General features: G+C 38.0%; 1 pseudogene; it reads left to right on the top strand.

Annotated features, from left to right (window-relative positions):
* The window catches only part of LOC138170231 (meprin A subunit beta-like), a 52937-nt pseudogene that overhangs the window by 25313 nt on the left and 7437 nt on the right, over positions 1-20187 (top strand).

Below are 20187 nucleotides of genomic sequence, written 5' to 3' on the forward strand. Positions count from 1 at the left end.
CCCCAGTGATTTGCTTGCTGGCGCCATTGAGAGCAGTGCCGCGGAGGAGAGCTGAGGCAGGACAACATAAACCTCCCCTGAAAATAAGCCCTCTGGTGTTTTTCTTTCCAAAAAAAAATAATAAGACAGTGTCTTATTATCGGGGAAACACAGTATGTTCTCCTTTCCCAGCTCTTTACTTTTGTCATTGACTTCTTTTTAACCCAAGTACAAAACTTCACATTTATTTCTATCAAATTTAATCTGATTGGATTAACTCCAATACTCTGGTCTGGGAAAATTATTTTGGATTCTTACTATCCATCAAATGGGTTAGCTATCCCTCCTTTTTTATCATAAGAAAATCTGATGATCATGCAGTGGCTTCTATGCAATGATCTCTATGTAAGGTATTGATAAAAATATCAAACAACCCAGAAACAATCCTCAGGACACTCCACTGAGACTTCCTGTCAAGTTGACATTTAACTATTAATAACTATTCTTTGCATCTGACCTTTCAACTTGTTCTGAGTTTAACAGTATTATGATAGTTTACATCTATATTTACCATAAGACAGTATTTTATTAAATGTTTTCCTAAAATTTAGACAGCTCAACCCTTGTTTGCTTTTTAGAGTTACTTAATCCATTAGTTTAACAAATAGATATTGATTGCCTATAATATACAAGACCCTGAGCTAGGAACTTCCAGAAAAATTCTTCATTTCCTATTTGTAGCCTTATATTCTGAACTTAACTGTATGTAGCCTCATATTCTGAACAAAACCAAATCAAATTGGGCCTTTCAGTATACAAAGTAGAACATAAAAAGAGGATTTTATACGAAGCCATTAATTTGTTTCATAATTCTTATTCTTCTAAAAAGTATATGTTAAATTCAATACTTTCATTCAAAACTTTCTTGTTTGTGCTTCCTACTGTATATCCTCCTGTTCTCTGTGCTCTTTTAAAAATTGTTTCAAAAGTCCTCTTTTTGGAATCACCATTGTTAATTCCCCTTCTTCCCTCCTCCCCTTACCAATTAAAAGCAGAATAAAAAATGCTAATCCTAGCAACAAAACGAATCCAAGTTATGCTTATGTAACAAAATCTATGTCTTCTCTCCATCTTGAGTCTATCATCTCTCTGTCAGTAGGTAATTCGGGCAGTTTTCATTTATTATTTCTTGAAATACAGTGCCCTAGGCTTTCAAATTCTGATTATAGTCTGTTGGGAATCCATTGATTCTTAAATTCTCTTTCCTTGAGCTTTTTTCCAGATCAGTTTTTTTTTAATTTAAGAAATTTTAATTTTCTATTTTTAATCATCTTTTGATATTATTTCTTTCTATTTTATGGAGTTACTGATTTCTGTTTTGGTGTATTCTAATTTTTAGGAAGCTTTTAATATGGGAATAGTTTACCATTTCTCTTTTAAGCTATTTATTATTCTAATTGGTCCCCAGAGATTTAACCTCATTTTTCATCTCTTGCTTAATTTTTTCTAGATATTCATGTGGTCATTGTGGAAAATGCACTCTTCCTTTGAACTCCTGCTTAAAGTTTTTATGGAAATTGTAATGCAGATTTGAGAGTATCTCTAGATCTGTAGTACTTTTTTTTTCGTTTAGTAATTCATGTCTTCTACTTGCTCATTTCTCTAGCCTTAGTTCCTGAGTTGGGGTTTGTGTCAGGGTCATGCTCTACCTTTAGTTCTGTTTTTGGTTGGGATGGTCCACCCTGCTTGATTTCAATCTGTTTCACTTGGGCTCCTGTCCTGACCACCTCCAGTGTCTTTACTAATATACACACTACACAGAGTAGGTTTTAGGTTCTCCTTTATCTTTTAGGTTTAGAGTCCTGGACCTTCTTGGCTTTCTTTGGCATTTTTAGACCAAGTGCTAGTAACTTTGGAATCTGGTCACTTGGCCTGGCCCAATCTCAATGCATAATAGTCCCACACTTATCACTGCCATTTACTTTCCAGCCTCTCCTGGGCTTTCTCATGGGAGCTCTCTGCTCTCTCACTCTTCATGCAGAGAGCCTTGCTGGCATATTGCTGATGTATCTTTGAACTCGTATTTGTGGGCTAACTGTGATTGTTTAACCATGCTAAATAATCATGCCTCTTAGCATCATCTCCAGAAGTACTGCAGCCTTTGAATTTAATGTCAGTCAATACACAGTGCCACCGTGTCAGTCATTTTACCACTTTCTGCCTTGTTTTTAGGTGCTATTCTTCAATAGGTACTAGACATGTTTACAAATAGACGTCATCCATAGGAGCCCAACTGCAGCAGAATCACAATAATTTAATATGGATTCCATGCCTTGGTTCTTTGGCATAAGCAATTCCATTCAGAATGTCTTTGTTTTACTAATTGGATTTCTTCCTTTTTCTTCTTCAACTCTCAATTATTCCACTGTTAATAATTATTTGTGGGATTATTGAGGCTTTCCATTGCTTCTGTTTCTCTTTTTTTGCTCCACCTTTCTTTTTACCTCTTCACTGTTTATCAGTCTCTAAAGTAGTGCATGAGCAGGAGCAAGGAGAGGGGGTGAAGCTGGAACCAATCAGCTCTGTTATTTGTTAGCCTTTTTGTCTGGCATAGGCTGGGGTAGGCAATAATTTGAAAGTAATGATTGAAATGAAACTTAGAGATCTGGAGAGAAAACCTGGGCTATAATGTTAGTCATCTTACCACTTTATGCCTTGTTTTTAGGTGCAGATCCACATTGGGAAATAGACATTTTGGCAAACATGACATTTCCATAGGAGAATTCTGTGACAAGACAGGAACAGTTCAACACAAGCTCCTCCATACCCTGGGATTTGTGCATGAGCATTCCCGTACAGATTGAGATGACTATATCACAGTAATACAGGACAGAATTTTTCCAGGTATGATTTCTTTGCTTGTTTTTCTTTTTGTTAAAAGTTTAGAACTAGAAGCAGGAAGGTGGTGTCTGCTTTCAATTATTATTGTGTTAAACAAGCTTTATTAAGCACTTATTTTGTACCAAAAAATAGCAATACAAAGAAAAAATTTTAAAAATATGGCATCTGTCCTCATATAGTTCACATTTTAATGGAAGAGATAACATGCAAACAACTATTTACATACAAATTATACACAAAGTAAATGCAAGATACTCTCAGACAGAAGGCATTAGCAAGGAGGAAAGGTCAGTTAATAGAAGGCAGCTAGGGAAGCCAGTAGGCTTCCTTCACATTTTTTCATTGATTTTCTTTATATTCTTGACCTTTTGTTCTTCCAGATGAATTTTTTAATTGTTTTTTCTAGATTTATAAAACAATTATTTGGTAATTTGGATGGTATGTGTTTGAATAAGTAAATTAATTTAAGTAGAATTGTCATTTTTATTATATTGGCTCAGCCAACAATTAGTAGTTAATGATGTTATGTTTGTTTAGATCTATATCAAATTAAAATGTCCATACCCTCGAGGAATTTATATTCTAATCTATGCTTCCAAGGTCCTTTGTTGAATGTAATTTTTATTGCATTATTGTCTTAAAAGGATGCATTTAATATCTCTTCTTTTCTACATTTGTTTGTGGAATTTTGAAATTAATTAAATTTAAATTATATCTTAAAATATGGTTAAATTTTGTGAAGGTGCCATGTACATCTGAGAAAAGGGTATATATCCTTTTATTCCCACTCAACATTATTCAGAAGTCCATCATATCTATCTTTTCTAAAATTCAATTCATCTCCTTAACTTTTTTAAAATTTGTTTTAGATTTACCTAGTTCTGAGAGGGGAAAGTTGAGGTCCCCCACTGCTATAGTTTTACTGTCTATTTCCTCCCATAACTCATCAAATTTTTCCTTTAAGAATTTGGATTCTATGCCATTTGTTACCTATTTGCTTAGTACTACATTATCTATGGTATCTGTTAGCAAAATGTAGTTTCCTTGATTAGGTCTTAGGTCTATTTTTGTTTTTGTTTCTCTGAAATCATGTTTTGCATTCCTGTCTTTTTTGCCTTAGTTGAAGCATAATACATTCTGCTTCATGCTTTTATTTTAACTTTGTTTGTATTGTTCTAGTCAGATCTAGTGTTTTCATCAGGAATGACTAGAAGTCCTCTATTTCATTAAATATCCATTTCCCCTCCTATAGTATTATACTTAGTTTTGCTGGACATGTTATTCTTTTTTTTTTTTTTAAGAATATTGAATTTATTAAGTATCTCCCAACTACATGTAAAAATTAGCATTAATTTCTTATTAATGTTTTGAGTTCTAAATTCTCTTTCCCTCCCATTACTCCCCCAGCTTGAGAAGGCAAGCAATTTGATATTAATTATACATATGAAGTCATGCAAAACAATTTTCATAGTAAACATGTTTCAAAAGAAAACAGACAACCTTCCCCCCCCCCCCAGAGCAAGTTAAAAAATAAAGTATATTTTGATCTTTATTCAGATTCCATCAGTTCTTTCTTGGGAGATTGATAGCATTTTCCCATCATAAATCCTTTGGTATTGTCTTCGATTATTGCTGAAAATAGCTTTCATTTACACTTCATTATTATACAATATTGTTGTTAAGGTGTACTATGTTCTCCTGGTTCTGTTCACTTCATTTTGTATCAGTTCAAATAAGACTTCCCAGGTTTTTCTGAAAGCATCCTGTCCATCATTTCTCAGAACACAATAGTATTCCATCACAATCATAAACTACAACTTGTTTAACCATTCTCCAAATGATGTGCATCCTCTCAATTTCCAATTCTTTGCCATAACAAAACGAGTTTCTACAAATACTTTTGTACACACAAGTCCTTTTCCTTATTCTTTGATCTCTTTGGGATATAAACATAGTAGTAGTATTGTGGTGTCAAAGGGTATGCATATTTATATAGCTCTTTGGGTATAGTTCCAAGTTGTTCACCAGATTGGTGGAACTAGTTTACAATTCCACCAACAATGCATTAGAGTCCCAATTTTTCTACCTCCCTTTGGGAGGTTATTCTTAGTTGTGTAATTCTAGCTCCTTCACTTCCCAATAATTATATTTGAAACCCTTCACTCCTTTTTTTGGTAGTTTCTTAATCCTTTGTGATCCTGGCTCTAGCATTATGATATTTGAATAGTTCTGGTTTTTTTTTTCTTTCTGCTTGTGGTACATTTTCCTTGGCTTGGGAGTTCTGGAATTTAATTATAATATTCCTGAGAGTTTTCATTTGGGATCTCTATCAGGAGTTTATCAATGACTTCCTTTAATTTCCATTTTCCCCTATAGTTCTAAATCTAGAAGTATTCTTCTTAATTTCACCTCTGAGGTGGGGTCACTGTCCCAATCTCAGGCTTTTTTTTTTTTTTTTGCCCTTCTGTTTTCTGGGGATCTATAAGTTTTAAGTACTTCCAAGGTGGTGTGATCCAAGGAGAGGTGTGGTCAATGCTCTCCTGGTCTGGGTTCTAGCCCTTCCCAGGAAAGACACCTGCTCCCTTATGAGAACAGACATTAGCAGCTCTTCTTTGTCCCAAATTGTGACCAGGAGCTAGAAGCCTGCTCTTCTTCTACGCTGGAACTGCTACCCAGAATTTGGGCCCCTGCTCCCTTACAATCACAGTTATTCCTCTCTGCCTTGGAACTATGACCTACCTGGTCATGAGTTTTAGAGTCTGCAAATGGCGCCATGCCCTGTACCTCATGCCCACAAGTGCCCCTGTGATATCTTTCTTACCAGTGTTCAGTCCCCTTATCATTTTTGAGGCTGTGAGAACTCCTCACACTACTGTTCTTGCTTTTGCCGTCACTGCTGTTGTCTCCAAGATCAACAGACGGTGTTGCCACCATACTGTATTCCCAACAAGTCCCTATCCCAGTGCCACAGACCTCTCCTTCTGACCTCCTAGGATGTCCAGAACTGGGAGAATGTCTCACCCTGGCCTTCTGTTGGTTAGGCTGGTCCAGGATTCAATCTGACGTCTTTTTTTTAAAGTTGTTTGGAGGGGAATGTTGGGAGAGTTTGACTAAAATGCTCCCTCTACTCTGCCATCTTGACTTTACCTCAAGGTGGACAATCTTAGGGTAGGGTCCTGGCAATGAGTGTAGTTTACCTATGAAATATTTGAGCTAAGTGTCCCCAGAGGGTCACCCCATGCAGGTGAATTTTCCAACTATAGCCTCTCATGAAGACAATCTAAGTAGATTGTGAGGTTGAAATCTATGGTGGTAGAGGGAGAACCTAAAGTGATGAAACCATATTGAATCATTGAACTAAATATATCTGTATAGATCATATTTCAGAAAATTTCAAAATTCTCCTGACTCTGTCATTCCTTTCTGATGCCCTCTCCTTTCACTATCCTCTCTGTGCTACATATCCCATCATCACCTCCTTGTACATATCCATTTCACCTGCCAATAATCTTAACTTTTCCAAGATGATTTTCCAGTATATTCTACTTCCATATTTCAGTAATTCTCTTCCCCTTTTACCATTATGTTCCAAGAACTCCACTCTCTTATTGGTGCCTCTCTGCCAGAACTTCCTTTCACCACATAGGTGCTAGCTGGCAAAGAGGGGACTGAGCCATTACAATATCCATGGATATTGGAGTTTAAGGATGGACCTCTACATCACCTGGTCTGATTCACTCACTTCACTCCTGAGTATCTTCAAGTTTAAAGTAGCTTTTCTGTCATTCAATGATTTATGGTGCTGACCAAAGCAACTTATTTTTAGGAAAGACTTAAGATTTGAAGTGTGATGAAAGTCAACATATGCTCATGAAAATAATAAATTCCTTTTTGGGAGGGAGTCAGGAGCTATGATTTCATCATTGTGGGGAAATACATTGACCTGTGCAGATCAGCAAGTAGTCTAGAACTTATTGTCTTAGAGAGTAGCTTGGAAACACTGAGAATTAAGAGACTTGTCCATTATTACATAATTAAATCAAGTCAATGGTAGGACTTAAATCTACATCTTCCTAATCCCAGTGCCAAGACTCTATCCATTTTGGAAGCATGGCAAAAAGTATGTGGGTATAATAAAATCATAAAACTTCAGAGAGAGAAATGACCCAAGAGTTTTAGGGATAGAATGGAAAGAGCATTAGTTTGAAAATCAAAATATTTAAGTTTCAATTCCAGCCCTGCCACTTATTGACTGAATGATCATCAATGGGTTGGATGGATCAATGGGATGGTCACTGAGGTCTCTTCCAACCCTCCAATTATATGATCTCCAACAGTTGTTTAACTTAACTTTAGTTTTCTCTTTCATGAAAAGGACATATGTCTTATACTATGTATGCCACTGGAACATTAAGGATCAAATGAAATATTTTATTGAAAGTGCAATATAATTGTAAAACACAATATAGATGTCAGTTCTTTAGTCTCAGAATGTATCCATACCACATAGTTTATTTTTATTATATTATTTTAAGGTTTTATTATGAACTTGAATGTCATCAACAAGCATAATGATTTTTATATTCAAAGGATATAAAAAGAGGCTTGAATATGAAACCATGAACAGGGCATGTAAAACTTGTTTTTTTTTTTTAAGGTATATATCCTATTTAATGTAGTAGTAACAATGCCACCATTCTTGTCTATTTCCCTTCCTGAATCCCCTCTTTAAAAAAAGTGTTTAATCAATGTTCTTTTCTCTTCTCTTCTTTTCTTTTTCTTCTTCCCTTCCCTCCCCTCCCCTCCCCTCCCTTCCCCTCCCCTCCTCTCCCCTCCTCTCCTCTCTCTTCTCTTCTTTCCTTTCCTTTTCTTTTGTATCACGATCACTACCCCCTTAGAACTCCCATTACTCTCCCACAACACTCCAGGCAGCCAAAAAACATTTATTAAGCACCTACTATGTGGCAGGCACTGGAGAGGGAAAGAAAAGTAAATGACAGCTCTTGTCCTTTAGGAGCACCAAGAAAACCCCCACTTTTGTAACAAAATAGTTGTAGCTAATACATTTATACTATATTGTGTATGAAATGTGTGCATACCATATGTGGAAATGTCATACTATTTAGTACCATACAACATGGCAAGGTGGATAGAGTGTAGGCCTGAGAGTCAGGAAGGCCCAAATTCAAGACCTGCCCCCAACCCATACTAGCTCCATGACTAAAGGCTAGCCTTTGAGCCTCCCAGTGTTCCCAAGTAATTCTCTGAGCCCGTAAGTTAGAACTAAGTTGCTAATCTGAACTAGTGGGAGGAATTTCCTCACTGGGAGCCCCTCATACTGAAGAAATAAGACATGGGCACAAAAGAGAACCATGAAAGAAAACATTATTCACAACTACCTTGCATTTGCTTTAAGATAACATTAAGCTTTTAAAATGTAATATTATTCATACTTTTAATTTTATATCATTATTATAATTAATATTATTTTATTTATTTTAGGCACAGAGCTCAATTTTGCACATTTTAGTGAAAAGGTAATAGAATCCCTGAATGTTCCCTATGACTACACATCTGTGTTGCGTTACTCCAAAACTGCCTTCCAATGGGGAACAGAACCAACAATTATAACAAGAAACCCTGACTTCATGGATATGATTGGACAACACATGGATTTCAGTGATTATGACATTGAAAAATTGAATTGACACTACAACTGCTGTAAGCATCTTGGTCTCTAGGGAACCACTGCTGTTTCCTCCTGTTCTGCAGGGAAAAGTTTCAGTCTGCTTGGTTCTCGCAATTAGGAAAAGTTTAGTCATAATGACAAATGAGGGAAGAACAATTAGAATAGGCATTGATGCAACATTGTGTTTTAGGGAGACAGTTTGGGGGCAGTGAGTTTGAAGTCAGAAAACCAATAGTCGAGTCACAGCTCTGTCATTTATTAGCTTTGTCACTTTGGGCAAGTCACTTGCCTCAGTTTCCTTCTCTATAAATTAGAGGCAATGTTTTTAACCAGCATCCTCCCAGATTTATTGTGAGGAAGGCTGTATAAATTATAAATCACCATACAACTGTGAGCTATTATTGGACCATGATTATTGGAATGAGATTTAATTGACTCCCTCCTAGTGAGTGCCAGTGTAGCTCAGTGCCTCCTCTACAATTTATAGTCGTAGAGTGCAGCCATGGGGTAATGAGAAGCAAAATTAATTACCTAGAGTAATTCCCATTAAACTTGAGATCAGGGAATATTTGTTTTTTTCCTTTCTTTGTGTCCCTAGTGCCTAGCACAGTGCCTGATATGTACAAAATGCTTTCTAGCAATAAGTGCTAGTTGACTGAGACTGACACAAGCCTTATGTGTCAGAAATAGGACTTAACTTCCAAACTAGCCTTCTAGCCACTATTCTCCACTGACTCCTTTAAATACTATGTAGCTACAAGGAAGACTCAATGGCATTCCTCTTCTAACTAAATCTTCTTCTTGATTGGGAGCATATCTGATCCATTGTGGGATATGGATTTACATTTGCCTTAGGAAATATTAATTTGACATCAGGATTTATCTGCCTGACTGGTTTCAGAAGGACTGTTACAGAGCCAGGAATAGGTGTATTTGACATATTAAAAACTGTTTTCAGACAGTACTTGGGGGACAATGAAATGCACAAATTCCTAAGGAGGAGAGATGGACTATTGCTAGCCAGCTCAGTAATTTGAGGAAGACAGAAAGAAATGGGCATTGACTCAATACATCCCTTAATAACATTTCCAAGTTAGGGCAGCTTTACTAAGCTGCTGAGTTCCTTTCTATTTTGGCTATGTGAGTTGGCATTAATCAGAGCTCCTCAGGGCACTCAGCTCGCTGCCTAAGACTTGCTGGTCTCCATTTCCCCCGCAATGTCTTCCTTCCTCAACTCAGTTATTCATTAAACTAAAAATAGGTTACCTCCTGACTAGAGAATCATTCAATGACTTTTGCCTTCTGTAGCTTCTTCCATAACCTTTATGGATTCATGTGATTTTGAACTGGAAAATATCTGTGGCATGATTCAAAGCTCAGAAGATAATGGTGACTGGCAGAGGGTTTCACAGGTGCCTGGTGGGCCTGACACTGATCAATCAAGCCTGGACAAGTGCAAAGGTAATAATCAGGACTTGGCTCTTACACGCCTTTCCTTGCTTTCTTCAGCAGGCCTCTTAGCACTGACCTTTACCAGCTTAGTCATGCCCTAGGATTATGGATTTAGAGCTGCTAGGCACCTCAGAGGGCATCTAGTCCAACCTCTTCATTTTGCAGATGAGAAAATTGATGTTCACAGAGTTTGAGTGACATGCCCAGGGTCACACAGGCAGCCAGTGCCAGGGACCTGATGGGAACTCAGGTGTTCTTGATTCCCAGCCCAGGAAGTTTGTCTCCTACACCAGGCTGGTGCTCTAGTGGAAGACACTAAGTGTTGTCTAAAGGCAGAATGGGGTCTTATTTCTCACTTCTATCAGTATTTTTTTTTTTAAAGCAATTGGGGTTAAGTAACTTGCTCAAGCTTACACAGCCAGTTATTTCTGGGTGTGGTGCTAAGTATCTGAGCCCGGATTTGATCCCAGGTCTCCCGACTGTGGGGCTGGCGCTCTTACTCACTGTGCCACCTGGCCTCGCCTCTATCAGTTTTAATAGACTTATTATCTAGTTTTAGATTTATTCTAAGAGCAGTTTGGGAATTTGACCTGTGGCTATAGTAAATTAGAATGATTAAAGTCTTCTCCCTTACCTTCCTGCAACTACAGCATCTCAGTGAGTTTGGACAGTGGTGAGATGGAAAAGACAGTGACTCTGGCATGGTAGGGTTTGAATCCCACCTGGATTTTAATACCTATGAATCACTTAACTTCTTTGAATTTCTTTTCTTATTTGTAGAATGAAAAGGTTGGACTCAGTGGCTTCAGAGGTCTTTCTAGTCCCAGATCTTTGGTCTGTAGTTCAGATCCTGTGTTTCTAACCTGAGGAGAGATTTCTTCAGCAATTGTGTTTCAGTGTGTACATATGTGTGTGTTTGTGTGTGTATGCATGTGTATGTGTGTGTGTGTGTGTGTGCGTGTGTGTGTGTAGCAGGGAATGTAGGAAGAGGTGGGCAGTTGTGGGCTCTGCTCACTCCCCAGGAGTTCTACTGGTGATAAATGAGTGGGAAGGAGAAAAGGTGACAGGGCAGGGGAGGGGAAGAAGTCAAAGTCTTAAACTTTTTTTATATTCAGGATGAATCAGTGCTTGCAGTTTGTTGTCTGCCTGCCCATTTAGGTCAGGCAGTTCTGTTTACTTCAAGCAACGGGCCCCAATCTGGAGGTAGAATTATCTGAGAAAGGATGGATGGTAGAGTGAATTTTTTTTTGCCCTTCCACAGGGTATGACTAGACCCTTTAGAGACAGAAGAGGAGAAAATGGACAACATATATTTTACCAGGGAAAAGCTGCGACTCTGTGTGTGTGTGTGTGTGTGTGTGTGTGTGTGTGTGAGTGAGAGAGAGAGAGAGAGAGAGAGACAGACAGACAGACAGACAGGCAGAGTGAGAGAGATATTAAACTGTATGTTGTATTTTTATTCAAAAAATGTGATTTTCCTAGGTGATCAAAGAAGGAGAATAACCTTGGCAGATGACAGCTCATTTATCCTAACCGATGCACATTTCCCTTTGCAGTTTAGTTTGGGCTAACGTCTTAAGTCACCACATTGCTAGTCCCACACTTGACGTCTCTGTTTCTAACATGTAACAAACATGTAAAACCAGATGCTAAAACTTAGAGCAGTTACTAGTTTGAACGGTCAGGTCAGGACACTAAGAGAGACAGAATGCTAGGCCAGAGGTTCAGAGCTAGAAGGGGTCTCAGAGGCCATCTTTGTCAACTCTTTCATTTTACAGTTGAGTAAACTTTAGTGCGGGGGAGGTAACTGATTTACTCAGGTGATAGGGGCAGTGTCAGAGGTGGGATCTAAATCCACGTCCTCTTGCTGCTGAGACAATGCTCTTTCCATCATAAAGTTATTAGGCATCACTTCTTTATAACTGTCTGGAGTCTAAGGAGAGGTCTTTCAGGGTTTCTTTCTTCAGCTTCTTAGGACATGATCATTGGGTAGTTAGAGAATATAATAAGTGAAAGTGTTAATTGTTCTTGTGTTCTGGGGGTTAGGGAAGCAGGTTATAGAGGGGCAGACTGAAGGAAGTCTCTGAACTTAGGGTTTTGGCTTTTTTTCCCCCTGTACTTTGGAATTGTTATTATTTGAAATCAGAGATAATTTAAGATTTTTTTCCTCCTACAAATATTTTGTCTTTTCCATAAAATGTGAACTCCCAGAAGACCATATTTTATTATGTCTTAGTGTTCACTTTGAACATAGCTGGTGCTGAGCAAAAACTTATGAAGGAACTCCTAAGTGGCTAGTTAAGAAGCGAATAACCTACTTTGACCCATGATCTTCCTGGAGTCAGGGAGAACCTTGTTCAAGTGTGGCCTCAGAGTCTTACTAGCTGTGTAGCACTAAGCAAGTTACTTAATCTCTGCTTGCTTCAGTTTCCTCATTTGTAAAATGGGGAGAGTCAGATAGCTGTGAAGTTCTTAGCTCAGTGCACAAATAATAGAAAGCACAATATAAATGTTAGCTACTATTATTTTCATCATCATGATTGACTAGTAAGGCACAAGAATTCAGGAAGAGTGCCGATCAGGGCAGACTATCAAAGGACCTTGTTTTCTCCGCCATCACCATTTCTGTAATCCTCAGAATGGAAGTGCATTTACATTTCCTGAGAGGACATTCAGATCCTTGATTTGAATTAACCCTAGTATATGCAGTTGTGGAAACTACTTGTTAACTGGTGTAATGCATCCCTCTTCTCATTTGGTCTCCCTTCTTCCTTTCTCCTATTCCTGATAGGTGTTCCCTTAAGGGCACATTCCAGAGAGCACTTCTTTTCCTGCTGTGGGAGGAATGAGAGGACATATGTGCAGATCTGGAAGGATTTCCAACCTGGAATCAAATTTTTAGTGTGAAAATTCATTATTCAGAAATCAAGCGGGGGTGGCTAGGTGGCACAGTGCATAGAGTATGACCCTGGAATCAGGAGGCCCTGAGTTCAAATTCGGCCTCAGACATTTAACACTTACTAGTTATGTGACCTTGGGCAAGTCATTTAACCCCAATTGCCCTGCCTTCCCCGCTCCAAAAAGAAAAAAAAAGAAATCAACAAACATTCAAAATCAGGGCTTGGGTATTTTTTGGTTGAATTTCTACACTTAAAGAAGTGATGGAGAAAATGATCATGCAGATTAAACTTAAAAATCTATCATGCATACAGTTTTCCCCCCCAAAGTAATCCAACTGTTAAATATTTACCAGCACACTCCTGAACCTTCCCTATTCTGTCTGGCTGCCTTGGCAGGGTTTGAAATGACATAATAGTGTTAGATCCTTTTAATAGTCCTGTGCCTCAGTTTCCCATTTTGCTAAATGTGATTAGTCCTAGAGCTATGTCAAAACAGAGTGTTTTGCTATTGTAAATGTGTGGGGTTTTTTTGAACACATGTCATCAATTGACTAGTATTTTGTTTAGAATAAAGTCAATAAGCCAATTTTCCACATCCTGACTCTGTAGCTTAGGTTGCAGGAAGTGAAAAAAAAAATCCTGGGTTTATGATAGCTTCATGTATTAATCTTAAGTATGCCTACCTGTGAAATTTCCCTTTTGGCTCTCAGGGTCTTCAAGACACAAATATCTTCTCTATCTTATTCCAGGTACTTGTTTCTTTATGCACTTCAATAGCAGCTCTTTGAATGGGGGGAAAAGGCAATCCTGGAAAGCCGATTATTTTACCCCAAGAGAGGGTTTCAGTGCTTGCAATTTTATTACTATAACAGCGGTAATAATGATGACAAACTCAAGATCTACATCAAGGAGTATATTCCAGCCCATCATAAAATCTTTCTTACTCTAGTGGATGAAGTAAAAGGTATGAAATTTCATTCTCAGGGGAACTAAGTTTGACTTTCATCTGAGACCTTCTGTAGATCTTTGCTTCCCTTTTCCCAACATGTCAGAAGCTCCCTTCCTTTATAACACAATGCTTTTCCCTCCCAAGAGGACATAAGGTGTGTTGGTATCCATAGGAGATGGCCATAGTACATTAACAAGGAAAGACTGGTTTTGGGAGGAGCCAAAGGAAATGTTTTTTGGCAATTGGGGAAACAAAAAATTAGATTTGACTGCCTTGGGGAGAGGGTGCAAACAATCAAATGCCCTATCACTGAAGATCTTGAAGCAGATACTGGATGACCACTTTTGGGGATATTGAAGCCAGAATTGATGATTTAGAAAGGGGTTGGTCTAGAAGCCCCTCATCTCCTTCCTTATTTTAAGGTTACAATTCTATATTGAGATAGCTACTTTTATATACAAAAATATTGTGAGAGGCGGAACAATGGATAGAGCACTGAGGCTGGAGAAGAGTTCAGACCTTGGGCAAGTCTCTTAACCTCAATATGCCTTAATTTTTTTTTTTGCTTTTTTTTTTGGAGAGGGGAGGGCAGGGCAATTGGGGTTAAGTGACTTGCCCAAGGTAACATGGCTAGTAAGTGTGTGAAGTGTTTGAGGGCGGTTTTGAACTCAGGCCCTCCTGACTCCAGGACTCCATTCACTGCGCCACCTAGCCACCCTTGCCTTCCTTTTTTCAGCTGTAAAATGGGAATAATAAGAACATCTACCTCCCAGAGCACATAGCAAATGCTTAATAAAAACTTGATCCTGTTTTCCCTATGCCAACAGGGTAGGTAAATTCCCCAGATATCAAGACAGTAGGGAGAGATGCTTGGAGGCAAGATTTTAGGAAGTAATTTTTCTAAGGATTGGTAGCAATCTGTGTATTATCACTGGGGAACTGGTACTAACTTTGTCAAATTTGTTTCCAAGGAGCTCATATATCTGTAGGATTTTCAAGTTAGTAGAATCTTAAAGTTCTTAGACAGATCCAAAATATAAACAGACTCATGCAATGTTTAGGATATGATAGGACTGTAAAAAGAGATCCAGGAATTTTCTGCTTTTATCACTAGACTTCGAAGATGATGTTGCTGGAGATAAGTAAAGTAGAAATTGTGATGGATTGGGGGTCTGAGGACCTGGGTTCAAATTAAGGTACTGACACTTACCAGTGGATAGTAAGGTTAAGCCACCTAACCCCTGCGAGCCTTAACTTTCTCATCAATAAAATGAGTGAGTTGTCTATACAGTCCCTTCTAGCTATAATTCTATGATCCTATTGATACATTCCTTTAAAACTATCTTTATGTGAATATTGAACAAAGTGTATTATTTCAAAGACCTGAGTTCAAATCTAGTCTCAGCCTCTTGCTACCTGTTTGACCCTGGGCTGGTCATTTAAGTTCTCTCTGCTTCAATTTCTTCATCTGGAAAATGGGAGTAATAATAGCACCTATCTCTCAGGGAACATAGTAGATGTTTAATAAATGCTCATTCTCCTTTTTCCTGTTCTAATAGGCCCATTACATTTCCCAAATATCAAAACACTGGGGAGAGTTTCTAGGGACAAAATTTCAGGAAGTAATCTTTCTAATGATTGATAATATTCTGTGTGTTATCACTGGGAAGAGGTGTAATGTTAGTGGGATATGACATCTTCCCTGTCCATTAATAGACCTCCTGTGGCACCCATTAAGGGAAGCTTGCTTGTAGGAAGGCTTTCACGCCTTTCGCTAATTTCTAATTAGGCAGGGAGTCATGAGGGTTGTGATGTCTTCTGGCTCTCAGAAGTGTATATATGCTCTTAGTCGGTATTTTGCTTTGGGGCCTTGCTTATGAGGAGGATCTTGTGATTCCCTGGTTGAGATGCTGAGTGACCATATGTTCAGAGCTCCCTGACTGCTCAGATGTAAAGGCTCTCTCAATCCAGGGACGTATGTAAAATGTATAGTTGGTTCAGGCAGTCAGAGCCCTGTGTGTTGGTCTTTATTTCTCTGCTTGAATTTTTTTCTGTTTCTATTTTCTCTCAAGTTCAGGGTACTGACTTTTCCTCTGAATTAGTGAATGTAATTAAAAAGATTATTGACCTCTATTATCTTTCCTAGTAAAGCAGATCTAAGAATCTGTGCTAGCAGCCATCCCGGGTATGCCAGTGTAGTTGCCGCTACAAGTGGGTAGCAAACTTTTGTGCTGTTGGGGGATCAGATGAGCTATTTGTAAAGTGCTTTGCAAACCTTAAAGCACTATGTACATTCTAGCTATTGTTAATATTTGTTCTTACATTCTTGTCAATAGGACAGATGTAAAACTTTATAGTTGAATATAACTTTGCTCAGCCCTTTATACCTAGAAAAGTGTAGGCAATTTCATAGATCAGTAGAAATATGCTTAAACATTGTTTCATGTCATGTGATCTGGCATGAATATCAAGAAGTAAAATATTTGAATTGGAGAGTGCATGGAACCATGACATAGAACACTATTGACTTGTTTGGTCTCGGAGGTTAGGAACTATTGCTGTACGTGACTCAGTAATTGACTGATGTTAAAAAGCCCACAGTTCTCTTCTATTACAGATGTATCTACCGGGAGCTGGCAACTCTATCTTGTACCATTGGCAGCTACCAACAAATTCAGGGTGGTATTTGAAGGAACTCGAGGTATTGGCACATCAGCTGGTGGTATTTCCATTGATGACGTCAACCTTTCAGAAACTTGGTGCCCTGATCACATCTGGAGGATGAGCAATTTCACGCAAATCCTTAGCTCAAGGGCAGTCACCTACAGTCCTCCTTTTTATTCTAAGGCAGGCTATGCCTTTCATGTTCTGTTAGATGGAAGTCATCAGACTAAGGTAGGAATATATTTCTTCCTGATCTCTAGAGCCAATGATGAACAATTACAGTGGCCAAGTGCATGGCAACAAGCCACAATGACGCTATTGGATCAAAATCCTGATATTCGTCGGCGCACGTCCAACCAGCGGAGTGTGACTACAGATCCATTCAAGACACTTGGTTTGTGATTTTTTTTTCTTTATTGCTGATACAAAATATGAACTTCAGTGGGACGGTGGGGAGGGAGTGAACAGAAGAGAAGGGAGGGAAAACAGGATGAAAATGTCACTAACTTGCTGATTAGCTAATAAAGAAGACTAATAGATTTAATACAAGGTCCTAGAGCCTTTGGAGCAGGGGAACTTGTGAGGCAATATTGCATTGGTTGTGGGGAGGTGAGTATTGAGAATGATGGGCAGTAAAAGTTCCAAGAGAGAAACCTAGAATGAGAAGGGTATAAGAAGTACAGACTGATTCAAAAGGGAATAACTACCCCCAACTCATCCCCAACCTCTGATTTATGCTCCATTCCTATTCCTTGGTCAAACTTAACATTCCTGTCTACTCTTGGTGTGAACTAACTACCCTCGCTGATATAGTTTTTTTTGCTTTTTGGAGGGCAATTGGGGTTAAGTGACTTGCCCAAGGTCACACGGCTAGTTTTTGTGTTAAGTGTCTGAGGCCGGATCTGAGCTCAGGTCTGAGGCCGGATCTGAGCTCAGGTCCTCCTGACTCCAGGGCTGGTGCTCTATTCACTGAGCCACCTAGCCGCCCCTATAATTCAATTCTTGAATAGAAGAGAATTACTTTTACTATTTTTTAATCCTGGATGCCAAACTTTTTAATGTTCTTTTTTTAATTTTAAAAATTATTTCTTTTTAATATTTATTTAAAAATTTTTTTGAGTTCTGACTTCTCTCCACCTCTCCCCCTGTCCTATCCATTGAGAAGGCAAGAAATGTGACATCAATTATACATGTGAAATCATGCAAAAAATTTTCCCTATTAAACATATTGCAAAAAAGTGAGAAAAATAGAGAAAGTGAAAAAGAATTATGCTTCAACCTTTACTCAGACTCCATCAGTTCCTTCTCTGGAGGCAGATAGCATTTTTCATCGTAACTCCTTCAGAATTTTCTTGGATTTCTGAAAATAGCTGTCGTTCACAGTTGATTGTTGTTCAATATTGCTATTACTATGTACAATGTACTCCTTCTGCTCACTTCACTTTGCATGAGTTCATATAAATCTTTCGAGGTTTATCTGGAACTATCCTGCTCATTATTTCTTATAATACAATAGTATTCCATCACAATCATATATCACAACTTGTTCAGTCATTCCAAATTGGTGGGTAGTCCCTCAATTTCTAATTCTTTGCCACCACAAAAAGTTGCTATATAATATACACACACACACATATATATGTGTGTGTGTATATGTATGTACACACAAACACATATATTCACACACACACACATATATATTTTCTATCTTTAGAGTCACAGAGAAGGGAATGTAACTGTCTTCCATGAAGTCAGTATTGATTCCTTTGTAATTTCCTCGACACATTTTGAGTAGTACTACGTAACTAAAAGAAGTCATATTGGGGTCAGAACATATGGCATAATGGAAATAGTGCTCTCTGTATGATCCTGGGCAAATTGTACTGCATTACTCTCCAGTTACACCATAGTGGTGATCATCAACTCTATCTACTATGTTTTCTATCTATCTACTATGTTTTCCTTCAGCATCAAGTATGTGGAAACAAGTTCAACCAATCAGGCAGAGAAAGTATCACAGGTCAGAAGAACCAATTAGTTGCTTCATAACTTTATGCCTACATTATTATACCATTGTTTATGTTTTTCTAACTTCACAAAAACCTGACCATACTGGACATGACCAAGAAATATGAATTGCTTTTTCAGATAGTGATAATGAAGTCTTTTTTTGGGACAAGCCTTCTAAAATAGGAGTGATGGCAACTTTCCCTAATGGAACATCATATAGCAAAGGCCCAGGATATGGAACCAGTGCTTTTATAACACACAAATGGCTGCAAAGCCGAGATTATATCAAAGGAGATACTGTGTATATCCTTTTGAAAGTGACAGGTATGTCAATACAAGGTGGCTTTGCTGTTGAGAATGTTTTTATTTTTTTTAAAGAATTTAATTTATTTATTTTTAGTTTTCAACATTCACTTTCATAAGTTTTAGATTTTCTCTGCCTCTTTCCCCTCCTCAAGACAGTGTCTTGATATAGGCTCTACAGATGCATTGTTATTAAAGATATTTTCACATTAGTCATGTTGTATAGAAAAATTAAAACAAATAGGAACCACAAGAAAGAAAAAACCGAACCAAACAAAAAAAGAGAACAAATAGTCTGCTTCGTCGCACAGTGTGGCTGCTACTGTGTGCAACATTCTGATTTAAGGGGGCTGGAGGGCTCTCTGGGCCTCGGTTTCCTCATTTGTAAAATGAAGGTGATGGCATTATCTGTAACTTAAAGTTCCTGGCTCTAACATTCTCTACTTTTTGTTCTTCCTGAATTAAGACTTGAAAAGAAGAGATTTTTTTTTTTAAAGCAATCAGGGTTAAGTAACTTGCTCAAGGTTACACGGCCAGGTGTTTTTGGGTGGGTGCTAAGTGTCCGAGCCCGGGATTCGATCTCCAGGACATACTGACACTGGAGCCTGTGCTCTTACTCGCTGTGCTACCTGGCCGCCCCAAAACGAAGAGATCTTATTGTTAGCAGGTGACCCAAATAAAGATGTTGGGAAATTTTGACTTTCACATGTTCAATAGAAGGAAAACCAGATTATATCCCTTGACATGTATCCCTTAGCATTATCATATTCTTCTGGAGGGAGATAAATGTTTCTGTAGGCAATAAAATTGATATTCATCAATTCTGCCAGATTTTGTATTAGTTGCACATTTATAATTTTGTCTTTGTTCCCAGGGTGTGGCACATGGTAGATGCTTAAACATAGGTACTTTCTGATTGATCAATGAAAGTGGGTAAAATGTGTTAGCTCTGAGCAAACATAGATTCATCTCTGCCAGTATCCCTCATTCTGAAACCTCCTGAAACATACACCACGTCTTTCTGCACTGGAATGTTCATGTCTTCTGCAATATCCCCATCAAATGGTCATCCAGCCTCCCCTTGAAGAGCTCCAGTGATGGAGAACTCAGCACCTTTCATATTATCTTCCAACTACTCTGCTTACATCTTCTATGTGCCTAGTTACTGAGTTCTATTCCATTAGAATGGACGCTCCTTAAGGGCAGATTTTTTCTTTTTTTTTTAAATTAAAAAAACCCCATAAATTATAAATATAATAATATTTATAATAATATATTATATATAATATAAAACACAATAAATAGATCAATAATATAAATTAAAAATAAACTATTTTTTT

Source organism: Petaurus breviceps, unplaced genomic scaffold, assembly GCF_028583685.1.
Source record: "Petaurus breviceps papuanus isolate PSGF00001 unplaced genomic scaffold, PetGlider_PUasm1.0 38, whole genome shotgun sequence".
NCBI lineage: Eukaryota > Metazoa > Chordata > Mammalia > Diprotodontia > Petauridae > Petaurus > Petaurus breviceps.